The 17,991-nt window shown below is 47.6% G+C and overlaps 1 protein-coding gene across 2 annotated transcripts in view; it reads right to left on the bottom strand.

The window, feature by feature from the left end:
* LOC146057369 (thioredoxin domain-containing protein 9-like) overlaps positions 1-17,991 on the bottom strand; it is an 85,314-nt gene that overhangs the window by 30,654 nt on the left and 36,669 nt on the right. Inside the window, exon 1 of one of the 2 annotated variants that reach the window (XM_083168516.1) lies at positions 11,423-11,534. The exons of the other annotated variant lie outside the window; for it this stretch is intronic. The gene's annotated coding sequence lies outside the window, so the exon portion shown is untranslated. Of the gene's footprint in view, positions 1-11,422; positions 11,535-17,991 lie in introns of those variants that run through there. 2 annotated transcript variants of the gene reach the window in all.

Raw genomic sequence — 17,991 nt, 5'->3', positions numbered from 1 at the left:
GTACAATAGATGGCCGCCCCGTGAAATCCCTCAGATCCATTTGACTCTATAATGATGACACAATAATATGAACTCAATACACACCGTCCCAAACACTCAGATAAAGGTGTCAGCATTTTTTGCCGACATCATGTACTATGAGACATTTCATCTATTGCTGGGACATGTTGTCCTGCAATAGATGAACCCACACAGGTTTAAGACCTGTGAGTGAAATAGTGAACATGTGACATGTTGCAATAATGCTACACGCACTTTGCTGACCCAACAATCTGTAGTCAGTGAGGCAATGGTGCATACATTCATACACTTACATTGTTAATGGATATCATATCTACAAGGAGCATGGAAGAGCTTACCTTACACCCTGACAAGTCCAGATCTGGAGACAAATGATTCTAGCAGCAAGTCACTATTTATAGGCCTCTCACATGTGTGGTCTATAATAGTAGAGATGAGTATTGCATGACTTGTGGCCTGGATTATCTAAGGGATTGGGCTACTTTTAGCTTGCAATCAAACGCCACAATACCACAGTAGTCATGACTCAAATGTCATGTCATGCTAGCAAATAGCATGTGTATTGTGCAATAGTCACAGGTGTATCAGAAGATTCTATGCAATGTTAGCATTGGTGCCCAGTATTTCATGTAGAACTTTCGCCAGGTTTTACACAATGGAATTTCCGCCACCGTATGCGGCGCGAAAAAACAGCGACGTACGCTCACGCACGGAACGCAGCTGCCGCTGATGTCCGCCAAACAGGATACACAAACAGTATATAAAGGTGTATTAGAAGGTGACCATGTTGTTGCTAACATGTCTGGATCACAACCAGAGGTGGACCCAGATCTGCAGCAACTATTTGACCAGATGGACTCCAGCACCACCTATGTGCCACTGCACATGCGGGCAGTGGGTAATGAGGAGGCTGCTGGCCCTTCTACAGCAGGGCAACCTGCACCTGACCATTCTACAGCAGGGCAACCTACACCTGGCCCTTCTGCAGCAGGCCAACCTGCAGCTGGCTCATATGCACCATCAGCAGAATTGATTGGAACACAACCGGGGACTTCACAAGGTAGTACCATGGCCAGCACTTCAAGTGCAGCGACACGTGACAGGGGGCGTGGCCAAGGACGTGGCAAGGGGAGAGCCAGGGCAACAGAGGAACCACCCAAAAAAAATAAGGCATATGAAGCACAGGAGCTTGCCATCCTGGTTCCCCGAGCACGTGATTGGATTGAGTGTCCATCGGAGAAGCTGACACACACACGCAGATGGAAGATTTGGGAACAGATAACGGCAGAGATTAATGAAGTAGCGCCACAAGTTCGTGAGACGGACCATGTGAAGAAGAGGCAAGTTGTTTTGTGATACATGTGCCCAGTAATAGCCAAGTAATGATTGAATTGATGCTTAGATGGATTTTGCAAATGGCCCGTGAGGTTGTTACGATACACATACATTATTGCCATGTTATTTCGGTGACAGTTAGAGTAGGGTGATTGTGAATGTGTATTGTAACGGTGGATATCATAGTTGCATGTAATATTATCTTTCGGACATTAATCACATGTCGTAATATGTAGCACAGAGCAATGGCTGCAACAGCTAACATCTGGAGTGACATGTATTAATATGTCAACTTACATTGCAGGTGGCAGGACTTCAAAACCAACCTGAAGAGGAAGATGACCAAGCGGTGGGAACACAGCCAGACATCTGGGGCCGGGCCCATGCCATCAGGGCTAGAGCTCACCCCCCTGGAGTTGATGGCCGAGAGCTGTATATCAGTTGAGGAGATCAGGGGGGTGAGCACGATGGATAGCGAGGCCCCAGCTGAAGTGTTTGCGTCTTTTCTGGAAGGTAAATATTGGTCATGCCATAAACTTGTGCAAGTAATTATCTTAGAATGTCTCCTAATTGTGTTTATCTTTTTCCACAGACACCCCACCGCTTGGTGACGACTCTGCTCAGGAGGTGGAGGAGTCCGTGCCACCTGGCCCCAGTGGTAGGCCTGTGCAGCAGCAGCCGCCATCGGCCCAAGCCGATTTGGCCGCCTTGGCCCAGATGCTTGGGGACATCAACCAGCAGGGAGACTTGGCATCAGAACGGATGCATAGGACCGAGGAGATCCTGGCGAGCTTGGTCAGCACCCAGCAGGCCATCGCTGCGAGCATGCAGGCCATGGCTGAGTCACATCAGGCCATGGCTGCAAGTGCTCAGGTGCTGGCCGAGCAAGCCACCCGCCAAAATGATCTCCTCCTCCACCATAATGAGCTTATGGTGGAGCTGGTTACCAGCAACAGGGTCCTAATGTCATCCGTTTCTGGTGCATTACCACCGGCAACACTCCCTGCTGGCAGGAGGGGTAGACCAGCCAACCCCTCAACATCATCTGCTCCACCTGGCCCAGCATCTGGCCGTCCCCGAAGAGCTGCTGCACAGGCCAAGGAGCCTACCAAGGCCAAACGTGGTCGCAAATGAACTTGTGGCTGCATTAATCTCCACCGTTATGTGGTCCCAAATCTTCCATTGTGCTGTGTGTGTCAGCTTCTTGTGTCCAATCACGTGCTGAGGGTAACCAGATGAGCCCTTGCTTCATATGTCCTTTTTGGTTCCCCTGTTGCCCTCTTTTGCCTGCCATTAGTGTCAGCTGTACTTGAAGTGATGGCCATGGTACTATCTTGTGAAGTCCCCGGTTGTGTTCCAAATGATTCTGCTGATGGTGCATATGAGCCAGCTGCAGGTTGGCCTGCTGCAGAAGGGCCAGGTGTAGGTTGCCCTGCTGTAGAATGGTCAGGTGCAGGTTGCCCTGCTGTAGAAGGGCCAGCAGCATCCTCATTTCCCACTGGCTGCATGTGCAGTGGCTCATAGGAGGTGCTGGAGTCCATCTGTGTGCAATTATATTTGTTTTGTATTATTATTTATTTTGCTACATTCCTGCCATGTTGTTTCTTTTTTGTATTTTGTATTTTTTGGTCATTGCATCACAGTGGCATTGACTGTGACATGTATAGAAATAAATTTGTTTACTTTACCCAAAAATGTGTGGTTTCATGAGTACATGTCGAATACACATGTGTATTGATAGTATTAATATTCAGTCATGTCCATTGTTAGCAGTTTTTAAGTGTGGGACAAGTACAGCATATGTGGGGGATTACTAAGGTTTCCTTGAAGCAGCAATGTTTTCAATTAAAGCACTGACAAGCGGCCTATTAGTGAGTAATGAGTAAAGGAGTCGATTCTATTGGGTTCAGGTGTTAATGCTTGTAGTCATTAGGCGTACGTTCGCCTACCGCATGAACGAGTGGTGTCCGCAAAGCAATAGTACACTTGTGGACACCGCACATTTCTGCCCTTTTTGATCGCGTGCATTCGGAGTGCTATCCGAATGTACGCCCCCCAACATAAGTGTACTCCCCCGTATCCGCCCATGTTTCCGCCCCGTTTTGCCCACTTTGAAACTACGCCCATGTGTCATTCCGCATGACGCCCATAATACGCCCATATTTCCCGACTGATTGCGGGGAACAGTTTTGGACGGGATTTGGCCGAACTGGTACGGAGTCAAGGCGTGGCACATGCGCGTGGCGTTCTCCACGCATGCGCAGACGCCGAAAAGACGCGATCCGAAAGTATGCGGTAAAGTCCGCGTCAATCAGAATAAGGGCCATTGAGAGGAAAGCTTGCATTACTAAAGTGAAGCTTGATTACTTAAGTGAGTTGGAAACTGAAGCAGGTGAGTTAGAATACTGAAAAAGGTGAGTTTGAACACAGTCTAAATTTTCATATTCTGTTTTATTGTAATAGATTCATCTTCTTTCTATCCTATTGTAACCTGTTGCTCAATTTTGACATTTAATTCATTGTATCTATATTTTTCCAACATTGTATGTCATTTTTACTCATTCACTATTATTTTCTCTTATCTTTGCCACACATTTATTGCACTCTGTTTCCCTCTTCACGCCTGCTCACATTTGCCTCACTTCTGACCTTCTCTGTTCCCTTCATCCTCTCACTTGTTGTTGTTCCATACTTAATTGGATTACTCAATCAACCTGATTTTACCCACTGGTCTCCTCTCTGACAGTAGTTCCTTGCCTGTTACCTTCTCTCTCACTCTGTTTTCTACCAAATTTACTACAGACGCTGTCTGTCCTCCCAAATCCCTCTGTCTGCTTTCACTAACCTACCCTCTCACCTTCGGTTCCTCATGGCTGTTAATCTCTCAACTTCACTTTCTCCAACTGCTCCTCCCCCCTCCCATCCCATACCCATCCTGACCACTCGCCCCCGCACCCCCACCCTCCCAATGACCCCCCCTCGCTTCTGCAATCCCAAAAACCTTATCCACATAAATACACAACCCACCCCCCCTCTTTCCTGTGCACTATGGAACGCCAGATCCATCTGCAACAAACTCCCTGCCATCCATGACCTATTCATCTCTAGAGCATTCCACCTCCTTGCTATCACCGAGACCTGGCTCTCCACCTCTGATTCTGTCTCTCCAGCTGCTCTCTCCCACGGTGGCCTCTCTTTCTCTCACACTCCCAGACCTGACGGTCGCCAAGGTGGCGGTGTGGGTTTTCTCCTCTCAGCCTCATGCACCCACAGTGTCATTCACCCTGAACCCTCTCTCCTTTTCTCCTCCTTTGAGTCTCACTCTATCCGTCTATACTACCCCTACCACCTCCGTGTCGCTACAATCTACCGCCCCCCTGGCCCTATCTCCCAATTTCTTGACAACTTCGCCGCCTGGCTTCCACACTTCCTCTCCTCTGACCTGCCATCTGTCATTCTTGGTGACTTTAACATCCCCTTGGATAACCCCGCTGATCCTGGCACCTCCAAACTCCTCTCTCTCTGCTCCTCTCTTGGCCTATCTCAGTGGACTACCTCTCCCACCCACATCCAAGGACACTCCCTCGATCTCGTCTTCTCTCGCTCTTGTTCCCTTACTGACAACACTATCTCAGCTTTTCCTCTTTCTGACCATCACCTCATCTCCTTCTCCCTCACTGCTTCCCCCTCTCCCACCCCCCCTCCCAAGCGCATTGTCTCACGGCATAACGTCAACACACTTGATCTTGCTGCCTTCTCAAACACGCTGTGTCCTCTTCTCGCCCCAATCGCCCTCATGTCCTGCCCGAACCTCGCTGCCTCCCTCTATAATGACACCCTATCTTCGGCATTGGACTCTGCCTGCCCTCCCTCCTCTATCCCCCTTCGATGCTCCAACCCCCAACCGTGGCACTCACCTATCACCCGATTCCTTAAAAAGTGCTCTCGCACTGCTGAGCGCTTCTGGAAGAAATCACGCTCCCTTGCGGATTATCTCCATTTCAAATTCATTCTTTCCTCCTTCAGCTCTGCCCTTGCTCTGGCCAAGGAATCCTACTTTAAGTCCCTCATCCTTTCCCAATCATCCAATCCCCGCAGGCTCTTCGCCACCTTCAACTCCTTGCTCTCCCCCCCTCCTCCAGCTCTTCCGTCCTCCATCGTAGCCGCTGATTTTGCTACCTACTTTTCAACCAAAATCTCCTCTCTCAGGACTGCCATCACTGCTGCCATGACCTCACCCTCTCCCTCCTCCCCTCCTACATCTCCACTCCCCTCCTTCCAACCCCTGTCCTCATTTTACCCCACCACTGCTGCTGAAGTCCACTCTATCCTTCAATCCGCTTCTCCCTCCACCTGCCCGCTTGATCCTATCCCCTCCAATATTATCCGTCGTCTCAGTCCATCAGTCTGCTCTCACCTGGCTCACCTCTTTAATCTTTCCCTATCCTCTGGGATCTTCCCTTCCTCCTTCAAACACGCTCTTGTCTCCCCAATTCTCAAAAAAACAAATCTGGACCCCAACTCTCCATCCAACTACAGGCCCATCTCCCTCCTCCCTTTTGCCTCCAAACTCCTAGAACGTCTGACCTATAATCGTCTCCTAAGCCACCTTACTGCTAACTCCATTCTAGACCCCCTCCAATCCGGGTTCCGCCCTTTACATTCCACTGAAACTGCCCTGACCAAAGTCACTAACGATCTACTATCGGCTAAATCCAAAGGCCTCTTCTCTATCCTCATCCAGCTTGATCTGTCGGCTGCCTTTGACACTGTTGACCACCCTCTCCTGCTCAACACCCTCCGCTCCTTTGGCATCACTGGCACGGTCTTCTCCTGGTTCACCTCATACCTCTCCGATCGCTCCTTCTCCGTCTCCACTCCGAGCTCCTCCTCTCCTACTACCCCCCAGCCAGTCGGTGTTCCCCAAGGGTCAGTCCTTGGCCCTCTCCTCTTCTCCCTCTACACCACCTCTCTGGGCACCCTCATCAGCTCCTATGGTTTTCATTACCACCTTTATGCTGATGATACCCTAATCTATCTCTCCTCCCCCGACTTATCCCCATCACTTCTGTCCAAGGTCTCCGAATGCCTCACGGCCATCTCAGCCTGGATGACCCAACGCTTCCTGAAACTAAACATGGCTAAAACTGAACTTCTAATCTTCCATCCCCCGAACATCCCCTCTTCTCCCACAATCTCCATCAGCATTGGTGAAACCGAGATCACGTCCACCGACCAAACGCGCTGCCTCGGTGTCATCATTGACTCCTCCCTCTCTTTCACCCCCCACATTCGTGCTCTCTCACAGTCTTGCCGCTTTCACCTACGCAACATCTCACGCATCAGACCATTCCTCTCCACTGACGCGACCAAAATTCTCATTCACTCTCTTGTCATCTCCCGCCTTGACTACTGCAACATCCTTCTCTCTGGGCTACCTCTCACCCGCCTCGCACCTCTCCAATCCATTCTTAACGCTGCTGCTAGGCTCATCTTCCTCTCCCGCCGCTCTACCTCCGCCTCCCCCCTCTGTTTATCTCTTCACTGGCTCCCCATTCCTTTCCGAGTTCTCTTTAAACTCCTCACCACCACCTACAAGGCTCTCTCCTCCTCCACAGCTCCCTACCTCTCTTCACTGATCTCTATCCACACTCCCTCCCGTCCTCTTCGCTCCATCGCTGACCGCCGACTGACCTCTCACCTAATCACCTCCTCCCACTCCCGTGTCCAAGATTTCTCTCGCGCTGCCCCCCTGCACTGGAACAACCTCCCGCCACCCATCAGGCTATCTGATTCCCTTACCTCCTTCAAGCGCTCCCTCAAAACCCACTTTTTTCGACTAGCCTATCCCTCCTCCTAAACCTCTTTTGATCCTCCTATCCTGCCTCCGTTCCCCTCCGTTCCTACTTATCCTATTGTATTTCGTTCGTCCACCCACCTATTTTTAGTATGTTAACTCTTATGAGCAGGGCCCTCCTTCCTCACGTACTCACCCTACCTCATTACCTCACCTGTGCTCCTGTCCTGTTCTTCCCTTCCTCTACTTCATCTTCGGTCTCCTTGACTACTTTGACACCTACTTCTGAACTGATGCTGATTTTAGTTCTACCAGCTATACCCCTATTTATACTGTATCTTTCTACACACCCTGTACGTTACCTTGTAATTTGTTTTTTTTTTGTTTGCTATGTACGGCGCTGCGGACACTTTGTGGCGCCTTATAAATAAACGTACTACTACTACTACTACTACTACATGGCTCGCTAAGCAGCGACTTTACGCTGCTTAGTGAGTCCACGTGAATCTGGCCCTTATTCTCTTTGCCAACAGGGGTGTTTTTGTCAAACACTTTTTTACACTTTGGTGATGTAAATTGTACAAAGAATATTGTTAGTCTACAATTGAAACATATTTTGCTTCATCCCTTCCCTGATATACTCATGTTGACCCTGTTATGTGTCTACTTTTGTCATGTCAACCTTTTGATTTTGTTGACCTATTGGACGTAGACCACTTGGGGTAGACCTATTGACTGTTTATTTAGACACTGTAGATCTGTTAACCTGAAACCAGCAGCGATTCATTTCTACCTTCAGCAATCTGGTAGCTTTTTGGCTGTCATTCTGCAACAATTACAGCTGGACAAGTGCCTGTGTTTCTACTGCAAGTCATCACTACCTGTTACTACTAGTACATTCTTCGCCTCCAGCAATTGCACCAGCACCCAGCAGCTCAGTCTTAATCCAACATTATCCAGTGACTGTTGCTCCAGTTCACGCACTTTTGAGCGAATCTTGCCCTCTGTAAAGTGCAGAGATTTGCACAATAGTGCTCGTACCCATGAGATCATTGTGGACAGTAGGATTGACCCTGCATCTGACTCCTGACCGGTCCAAGTCCAGTTCCAGACTGCCCCAGTTCCACAGCCATATCCAGTCAGTCAGGACTTTGTTATGTCTGAAGGGCATCAACCTAGGAACATTCAAATGACCTGGGTTTTAACCATATCTTTTTACCCGGGTTGGCGACCCTGGTAAACTCTGAATGATGCTACTCTGGAATTTGCTCTGTGGCCAGATGAAAACTGTTTTAATTGGCCAGAAAGGGTCATCTGATGCCTGCTGATGACATAATCAGTGGCAGCCGGAGAGGGACATAGAGCTTTCCAGAGAAGTGTGCCAGTGCCACTAAAGAGACTGTCAGGAGGAGGTCCTGGTGGTTCATGAGAGCATCATTTCCTGTGTTAAGCAGCAACTCATTATTGTGTGCCGTTAACCGTCCCCTAAAAAGGATGACACTGCCTTTAAAAACTGGAAACACCAGTTTATGTCTGAAAGGGAATTTCCTGGGTGTGTGGAGTAGTGTGAAAGGGATTTTTTTGCAGAAGAAAAAATTACAGGTCTGAGGAAATTCCCAGGTCATATGTTTAAAAGGGGGCACCAGTAACTAGTACATTCCAGTGCAGTATCATCCAAAGTCGTCGTCGTCGCATCAAGTGGTGCCCAGTGCAGCACCCGATGTCGCATGCTATCCTGCAATGGACATCGGGTGCTGGAAGAGGGGTGGTGTGGGGCTGTGTAGGCGGGACCGGAGCTGGGGACCATAGCGGTGGAGCTTTCAGGTGGCTGGACTTGTCAGCAGCAGCAGTTGACTTTGAAACACTGGATGGCCCTCTGATTGGCTGAGAGAGCTCTCGCTCAGCGGCCTCAGCCAATCAGAGGGCCGTCCAGTGTTTCAAAGCCATCTGCTGCCGAGTCCCGTCGCCTGAAAGTTCCACCACTTGGGTCCCCGCTACACAGCCGCCATGCCTCTTCTGCTGCTGCTGAGTTCCTGCGGTCCCCAGCATTAAGGTACCGCCTCCCTGCCAGCGCTCCGGTCCCCATCCCAGCCCCGCTCCCCGAACCCGCCGCTGATTGCATTCGAGCAATCGCATGTGGCTAAAAACCACGTCATTGCTCATGCAATTCAATAAATATTATGTGCAGCTCACAATATCTATCGATGACACATTCGACGGCGTGCCTGCGTATCGCGTTGAATGTCAGCTTAAAAATGCATGCAATCATTCGATTTATCGTCCAGATGTGGTCGAAATCGAAGGATTGCATGCGATATCTCACATATGTATGGGCAGTATAATCTGTCTGGTGGGAACAAGAAAACTGGAAATGTATGGGGGGGACACATGACAAAGTCAAAATTTGCTGGAATTCGCCGGAAAACAGACAACGGTCGATCAGACAACTGAGTTAAATCAATCTCATATAAAAAATGTATCCAAGCAATTGTTTTTGTCTGTTTTCCAGCATTTGGGATTCATTGTCATTTGCTTCCATACATTGCCAGATGTTTGTTCCCACCAGACAAATTGGACAGAAATCTTTGTGTGTGTACTCAGCCTTATCTGTCTGGATGAGGAAATATTGCTGATATTGCTGATTGCTTAATTCATTTCCAGCTCTTATTGCTCTAATATTTGTATTACGATTGCATTGTGCACATTTATAACTCTACAAGGTGGTTATTATATAATGTCTGAATTTAATAGAGACATCTGGTTCATATTATTCTAATCTATTCATATCAATTTATGGTACTTGTGAGTTATCCGGGCTGCCGATTTTGTCCTTAAGTTTGGTTAACTTAAGGACACCCGACCGACGCGATGCCCACGATTTAGCTCCAAATCGGGGGCATTGCGTCGGTCGTGGCCGTTATAAGGGGCCGCGACGCGATGCCCCCGATTTCCCATAGACAGTAATGTTAAAAGACACGAAATCGGGGGCATCGCGTCGGTCGTGGCCGTTATAAGGGGCCGCGACGCGATGCCCACGATTTCCCATAGACAGTAATGTTAAAAGACACGATGGACCCGATTTCCCATAGACAGTAATGTTAAAAGACGCGATGGACCCGATTTCCCATAGACAGCAATGTTAAAATAAAATTACAATGTGAAATTGGGCAATATGTTTTTAAAAAAAATGTTTCATGGCCCCCCACCACCGTTAACGCCACCCCGCTATTGACGCCAACCCGAAGCGTGGCGAGCGCAGCGAGCCCGCGAGGGGCGGCGGTACGCGTCCTCCGACCTTTTCATGCCCTACTATCCACTAGGGCGTGGAGTGAGAATAGAATAGTGTGGCGAGTGCAGCGACACCTGTGAAGCCCGCAAGGGCACGCGGATACCTGTGAAGGTGTCCGCGTCCCCTCGCGGGGCTCGCTGCGCTCGCCACGCTTCGGGCTCGGTGGCTCGCTGCGCTCGCCACACTATTCTATTCTCACTCCACGCCCTAGTGGATAGTAGGGCATGAAAAGGTCGGAGGACGCGTACCGCCGCCCCTCGCGGCCTCGCTGCGCTCGCCACGCTTCGGGTTGGCGTCAATAGCGGGGTGGCGTTAACGGTGGTGGGGGGCCATGAAACATTTTTTTTAAAAACATATTGGCCAATTTCACATTGTAATTTTATTTTAACATTGCTGTCTATGGGAAATCGGGTCCATCGCGTCTTTTAACATTACTGTCTATGGGAAATCGTGTCGGAAATCGGGTCCATCGTGTCTTTTAACATTACTGTCTATGGGAAATCGTGGGCATCGCGTCGCGGCTCCTTATAACGGCCACGACCGACGCGATGCCCACGATTTCGGGCGCGATGAAAAAATCGGCAGCCCGGATAACTCACAAGTACCCAATTTATTACATAAACTGGCTATACACCAAATATGATCTTTCCTCTCATCCAGCTACTTGGGTGGTTGTAATGAAAATCTGGTAATGTATGAGAGCAAATGACAATCGGCCATTGGTTCACAAACACCGGAAACATTTTAAAAAAATGGTCATTCTGACAAATTAGTAAAACAAATAATTTAGCCATAAAACATAAACCATGGATCATATAAGCAAGTAGTGGTTGTCATTTTTTGTCTCTTTCATTAAAGTAAAACAAACAAACAAAAAATATTCTACTAAAAAGTTTGTTTATTTAAACCTTATTCAAATATATATGTAATAAAAATAAAAGCAACAATGAAATAAATATAATACATCCAGCCCAGCTTACCTTTCCAGGAAAGACAACACTCCTTTACTGGAAGCTCCCTGCTCCTCTCTGCTTTATATCCCATCCAGCAGAAGGGAAAGTAAAAGCAAGAAACCTCTTCTCAATTTTTTTTAATGCGTCTCACTTGCTTCCTCTTTTTGCAGCTGTTTATCATGAGAGCAGCAGCTTGTGTGTTTAGTCTTATCACAGATAGTGGGTGCTACTGGGAAGGGTGATCTAGAACTTTTCTTTCAGGTGAAATTTGACAGTTAATCCTGATTCCTCTCCTGTTCTATCCATTCCAACCACATTTAACAGAAGTCTATGAAATCTAACAAAATATAATAGTTGATCTTAATAACCCCTATCCTAACCCAGGGTTGCCTATCCTCCCGGAATGGCTCCCAAAAATCGGGTCCCCCTCCTGGCTACCGCCGGTACCCTCCCAATCTCCCTTGCCGTGTCGGCTTTTTTGGGGAGGGGGTGGGGCCTAAAGATGCAAATCGCGTAGTTTATTCCCAAACCCCATAATCAAAGACCCATTGTGGGATTTGCAGTACTGGAGGGCTTGATGACATTTACATCAGGTCCCACCCGAATGTGCTGCTCACAGTCTCCTCTCTGGGCTTCTCCAGGAGAAGAGACTTTAAAAGTAGGCAACCCTGCCCTAACCCCAAATACTTGTTATCTACTGAATGTGAAACACATTTGACATGAAGGGGTAAATGTAATAGGGTGCAAAAAGCTGACACCCTTTTATATTTACCGTATTCAATTTACCGCAAATGTTGGTAGAATTTAAAGCCATCTTAAACGGATCTATTATTATTTGGGCTACAATATTGTTATAGATCTCAATATAGACCATGGATATATGAATGTAATTACAAATTGCCGGCAATGGATGCTTCCATAGTAGGTTGATGTTTTCCCTAGGGTGCTGAGAAGCCTTACACCAGCTATGTCTGTCCAGGTCCTGATGGTGGCCCTGGTGCTCCTTTTAACTAAGTAATATTATTAGTGCAGTATATGCTCTGTGGTTATGTTATGCATTAAAATAATAAATGTATGGCTTGTTTAATGTGTTTAAATATAATAAACACATTAATTAATAAATTAATTAATAGTAAGACCAACTTGTGCTGGTTATAATATGTACTAGCAGAGGTACCCGGCATTGAACTTTATCCTTCACTTGATTTATGCTTGACAGCTGTTCCAACAGACGCAGGTGGTGGCTGCGTAGCGTCATCTGAAGTTCTCGTCCAAATCCCTCCAGCGGAAGACCCTGAACATGTTCCCCATGTCCATGCTGTGTCCGGAATACACCTCTCTGTGGTCGTCTCCCGGATCTCAGCACATTTTTTTTCTTAAATCCAATGTCCTCCACTACCTCTATGTTATGCAACTTTGCCACATCTTGCCTCCCTGTCCCACTTTGTGTAGTGTCCAGACCCCTTTTTTGGACCCTCGGACCCCCACGGTGTTGGGATTGGGGTCTTTGTAGCAGTGAACATAATTTGAACCTCATGTTGGTTTCAATTAAATTGGTCCAACACAGTCCGAATGCATACCCGAACAAACAGGCACATAACAGACAACAAATATGTAAGAGATTAATAACTATATTGTCATTAATAATAGCACAGTGATATATATTCAATGCCACCGGTGAGTGACTGACGGCGAGCTATATGACAAGCATTGCCGATAGCTCAACATCAGTGTATTCAACATCCCCCCCCTCACTTGTTGATTGAATACTGCTAATAGTATTCACTTATTGATCACTTTTTTTGCTCATTTGCCACTACACTGGATTATTTTGAGGCATTAGAATAAATGTTACTACACTAGTAGTGGCCATCTAGTGAGGCCACAAAAGGACTTGCTGTTATCGTCTCAACCATACTACCCTTATACTTATCTGTAAAAGAATTACACACTTCTGAGACCCCTGCCATTGAGCTCACACCCATAAAGGTGGGAAATAGCTGCATCTCTCCTTGCACACCTTTATACTGTGTGATGTGAGCAATTTTATATCCATATTATATAGTTGTATATTTTTTATCAAGAATAAAATTATTCTGAAATCTACTATATCTGATCAACACAGACTTATTGAATTTGTGCACTGTTTACTAAAAATTTAGGAGAATAATCACATCATTTTATTGACACTGGCAAGGTTAAAAATAATGTTTTTTAATTTGATATTATTTTGTCCTTCATACTTCGCTTTAAAAAAAAAAGAAAAGAAAATCACCCCACGCTTCCTGAAGCACCTCCCACACAAGTTCAATTGGCTTGATGGGCACTTATTGCGTACCATACGGTCAAGCTGCTCGTGCAACAGCACAATGGGGTTGAGATCTGGTGACTGCACTGGCCACTCCATTACAGACAGAGTACCAGCTGCCTGCTTCTTACCTTAATAGTTCCTGCAAATACTACCCTGTGGACAGTGCTTCAATCAAGCACTGTCCACAGGGTAGTATTTTTCCCTCTCACCATAAATTGTCAATATATATACTGTATATTATATATTAATATTTATTTTTTGGGGGGGGGGGGGGTGTGATGTAAGGCCGTTAAGGAATTAATAGCCATTACTCAGTACCCCCTACACTGTGCTTCTAAGGCAGGGGTGGCCAACCAATCACAGGCAAACAGACAACAAAAAAAATTTTGTGGTAAGACAAAGAGCCGACACCATGCAGAAAATAGGCATGGCCTTGTACCCACAAGGCCATGCCCCATTTTTAAATGGGTTTTAGCCTAGCTGGCATGAGGCCATGCACCTTTTTGGGTTTACGCCTTTGGAATGACATTTGTAGGAGCAGGACTGTGTCAAACCTCAGTTCTTAGTTACGTTGGGGGTGAGACAAGCACAATATAAAAAACTTTATTACCTTTTCACTTTTCTGTCATTTTTGTTGTATTATCAAAGTAGCGTACAGTCAGAGTACGCCAGCAGCAACCATTGGTGCATGAGCCAGTAAACAACGGAGTAGCACAGTCAGAGGAGGCATATAGCCGTGCCACGGGTTCAGGAGCCACATCGCATTAAGAAAAGAGCCACAGGTTGGCCACTGCAGCACTAAAGGAATATGATTATTGAAATTATGAGCAAGAGATAAGTGTTAGTAGAATGCAATAGTGTGCAACCTCAGAGCCATCCAGCCACACGAATCCAGGGGCACCGCACCCCCAAACCCATCTTAACCCCAATGTGGGTCCTATAATTAACTAATAGAGCAACATGAAAATGGCTCTAACTAAACATACCTTAAATAAGATCTAGCTGCCCGGAGAAACCTCATAATACCATGATGTGGCATGTTGGACTAGCATCTCCTTCTAATGCTAGCTTCCTTCTGCCTCTAACAACGGACAACTAATTGAGCATCTGCCAGTATATATAAATGATATGACACAAGTGCGTGCAAGATTACCTGTCCCTTGCAAGCACTTGTGTGATATCCTAACTAATTGAGCAAGTATATATGTCAGAGGTGGGACCTCATACTCGAATAATGCACATTGCAGCATCAAGGCCCTACCCACTTAAAAAGACAGCTGATTCTTGAATTTTCCCAGACGTACGAATAGCATTTTTTAGCAGATAGAATAATTTGGACAATCATGACCCCCCCTCCCTCCCCCCATATTCTAGTCTCAGGTGCCATTATACATGATCACGAACAATATAGGAAAAGCTACTTAATTTTCAGAGACAAAAAAGGGGATTTTTTGTAAGAACTTACCATTCGAATACCTTTCTCTAAATCCATCCTGGTGACACAGCTCAACCATGGGATGTAGGAGGGTCCAAAGGAGCCAGACACCTATGATAAAGCTTTGAGAGGCATGCTCCTCCCTTCTGCATCCCAGCACTCCTCAGTTCAACTTCCAGAGTACACTAGGATACATTAACTCAGTACAACGCCTGAACATAGTAATATGCACAATCAAGTAATTCTAACCATCATAACATGACAACACATGACAAAGGCATTACTTACTGAGCATGGATTCAGAGAAAGGGATTCGAACGGTAAGTTCTTACAAAAATCTCCTTTTCTCTTTCATCCATCCTGGTGACACAGCTCAACCATGGGACGTTCAAGTGCCGGTCCTTTGGGAGGGTACGCGCAGGCCTGCAGTTCTCATCACTGCTCACCCAAATGAAGTATCCTCCGGTGCGAACTCATGGAACCTGCAGAATTTGGTGAAAGTGTGAACAGAGGACCAAGTGGCAGCCCTGCATACTTGCTCCACTGTAGCCCCGTGGTGCACAGCCCAAGAGAAAACCACCATAGGCAAAAACTTAGGAACTGATCTCACCACAGCCCTATCATCATGGAATACCAAAAACGGAGAGTTGCAAGACAAGAACCCCTAACTCAGATACACGCCTTGCAGACGCGATCGCCAACAAAAAAGTTAGTTTCCAAGTAAGAAACTTCAGGTCAGCCGACCTGAACGGTTCAAACGGTGGTTTCTGTTAAGGTGCGTACACACGGGGCGATATATAGCCGAGTGATATATCGCTCAATGTCTCCTTTTCATCGGCGACCAGAGATGGTCGCTGATGAAAAGAAACCTCTGCCGGCGGAGCCGCAGAGGTAATCAGCTGGTCGCAGGAGCAAGTTCCTGCGACCTGCGATTATAACATGGCTGAAAACGGGAGCGCGCACCGGGGCACACTGCCATCACTGGCAATATGGTCACCAGCGACCATATTGCGAACGATTTCAGCACATATTGCTGTTGTGTGTACACGGCTTAACACAGATAACACCAAGGATAAATCCCAAGGAGCCACTGGTTGTTAAGGCGCCTTAAGACGGGTAACCCCTTGAAGAAAGGTTTGCACCTCTGGCAACAAGGCCACTTTCTTCTGAAAGAAAATGGACAAGGCCGATAACTGCACCTTCAATGACTGAAGGCTCAATCCCGATGAAATTCCATCCTGTAGAAAATCCAGAAGTCTGGAGACTTTAAAATTTAGAAGTGGGAACTTTTTGTCTCTCACACCATCTAATGTAGGTCTTCCAAACGGTCACAAACCGCGGTGCGCAGCCCTGTTTGTGAGCGCGTCCCCTACCTTCACGCTGGTCCGTCCTGCGCTGCCGGTCCAATGCCTGTGCCGCCTCTTGTGGTGTATCATGGTGCAATGTCCCTTTTGCACCGTGGGCAGTTGGCGATGCCCCTTGCTCATTTCACGCCAGGCCCATGCAGCATGGGTGCCGCCATGACACCTGTGACCAGCTACTCTGCAAACCAATCACGCTGACCTCTGGTCTGAACTCTGACCTGTACACCTGTAGCAGAACCAAGGTGTACACTGACACTTCCTGGTTCTGATTGATGCTGCGGCTTGCAGCCAATCACGAACAGGCAAGGGGGATATCGATCAGGCCTTGGGCCTAACTTCTTTGCCTTGAACAATTGCTTCCATCTGTTCCCTGAATGTACTCCTGTGTCAGAGAAGTTCCCAAGGCTCCTGGCTATCCAGTCTTCCAGCGATACCATCTCCTCGTGTCCTGCTGCTACTTACCTGGTTCCGTTCATCATCCAGAGACTCCTGCTAATTCCATTACTGCTGTAGAGTGAGCAAGTTATCCCCAGCAGAGGACCCCGCTGGCACTGGTTAGTAATCCCCTGCTAGCTCCCAGGCCAAACTGCTTTTATCAATCAGTGACTTTCTCCATCTCAGTCCTGATCTGTCGACAGGCACTGTCAACATCCAGGTCGACTCTCAGCTACTGTCGTCTCCTAGTGACTAACATCATCTGTGTCATCTCCGACGTTCACCAGTTGCTGTGCTACAGTATTGTCGCATTATATATCTGCTGCCGACATCCCTGGTCGAGTGTGCACTGAAGTGCCCCCAGAGACATTGTAAACTTTCTCCCGGTTATCGACATCTACACCAACAACTCCCAGGTCATCCCCGGCTTCCAGGCTGTCCTGCAGCTCCCAGGCTGCCTACGGTCATCCCCGGCTACCAGGCCGTCTCAAAGACATACCCTCAAGCCTCCTGTATCCTCAGTCTCAGCCTGCGTCCAGAGGACCAGGGCAGGGGGCCGCGACCTGCTTGTCAGACGCAGCCAAGTCCATAGTTCCTTGCGGGACTCCCTGGTGAATACCGCTGGCAAGTTAGACTCCGCGCCCCTGCTTCTGGTCTCCACCAACCCTCTGGTTCGCTGTGCCCGGGTCCCCAGTGTATGTCATACATCAAGCCTCCTGCTTTCTGCCTTCCAGCGCCCTCCACGGTCACAGCCGGGAACACAAGAAACCCCGGTGCTGACACAAACCCTATAATAATTAGCTGCAGAAACCATTTTCCGTGCACTAATCATGGTTTGGATCACTGCATCTGAGAAACCTTTCTTTTTTAAGATGGAGGTTTCAAGAGCCAGGCCGTCAAATTGAGCACAGCTAGGTCCTGATGAAGGAAAGGCCCTTGCATGAGGTCTGGACAAAGTGGCAGACGCCAAGACGCTATCAACAAGCTCAGAATGTTGGAATACCAAGATCTCCTTGGCCAATCCGTGGCTATCAGGATGACGGATGCTCCC

Source organism: Crinia signifera, chromosome 2 (assembly GCF_055691185.1).
Source record: "Crinia signifera chromosome 2, ASM5569118v1, whole genome shotgun sequence".
Classification (NCBI taxonomy): Eukaryota; Metazoa; Chordata; class Amphibia; order Anura; family Myobatrachidae; genus Crinia; species Crinia signifera.
This window is presented reverse-complemented; position numbering and strand designations above follow the sequence as displayed.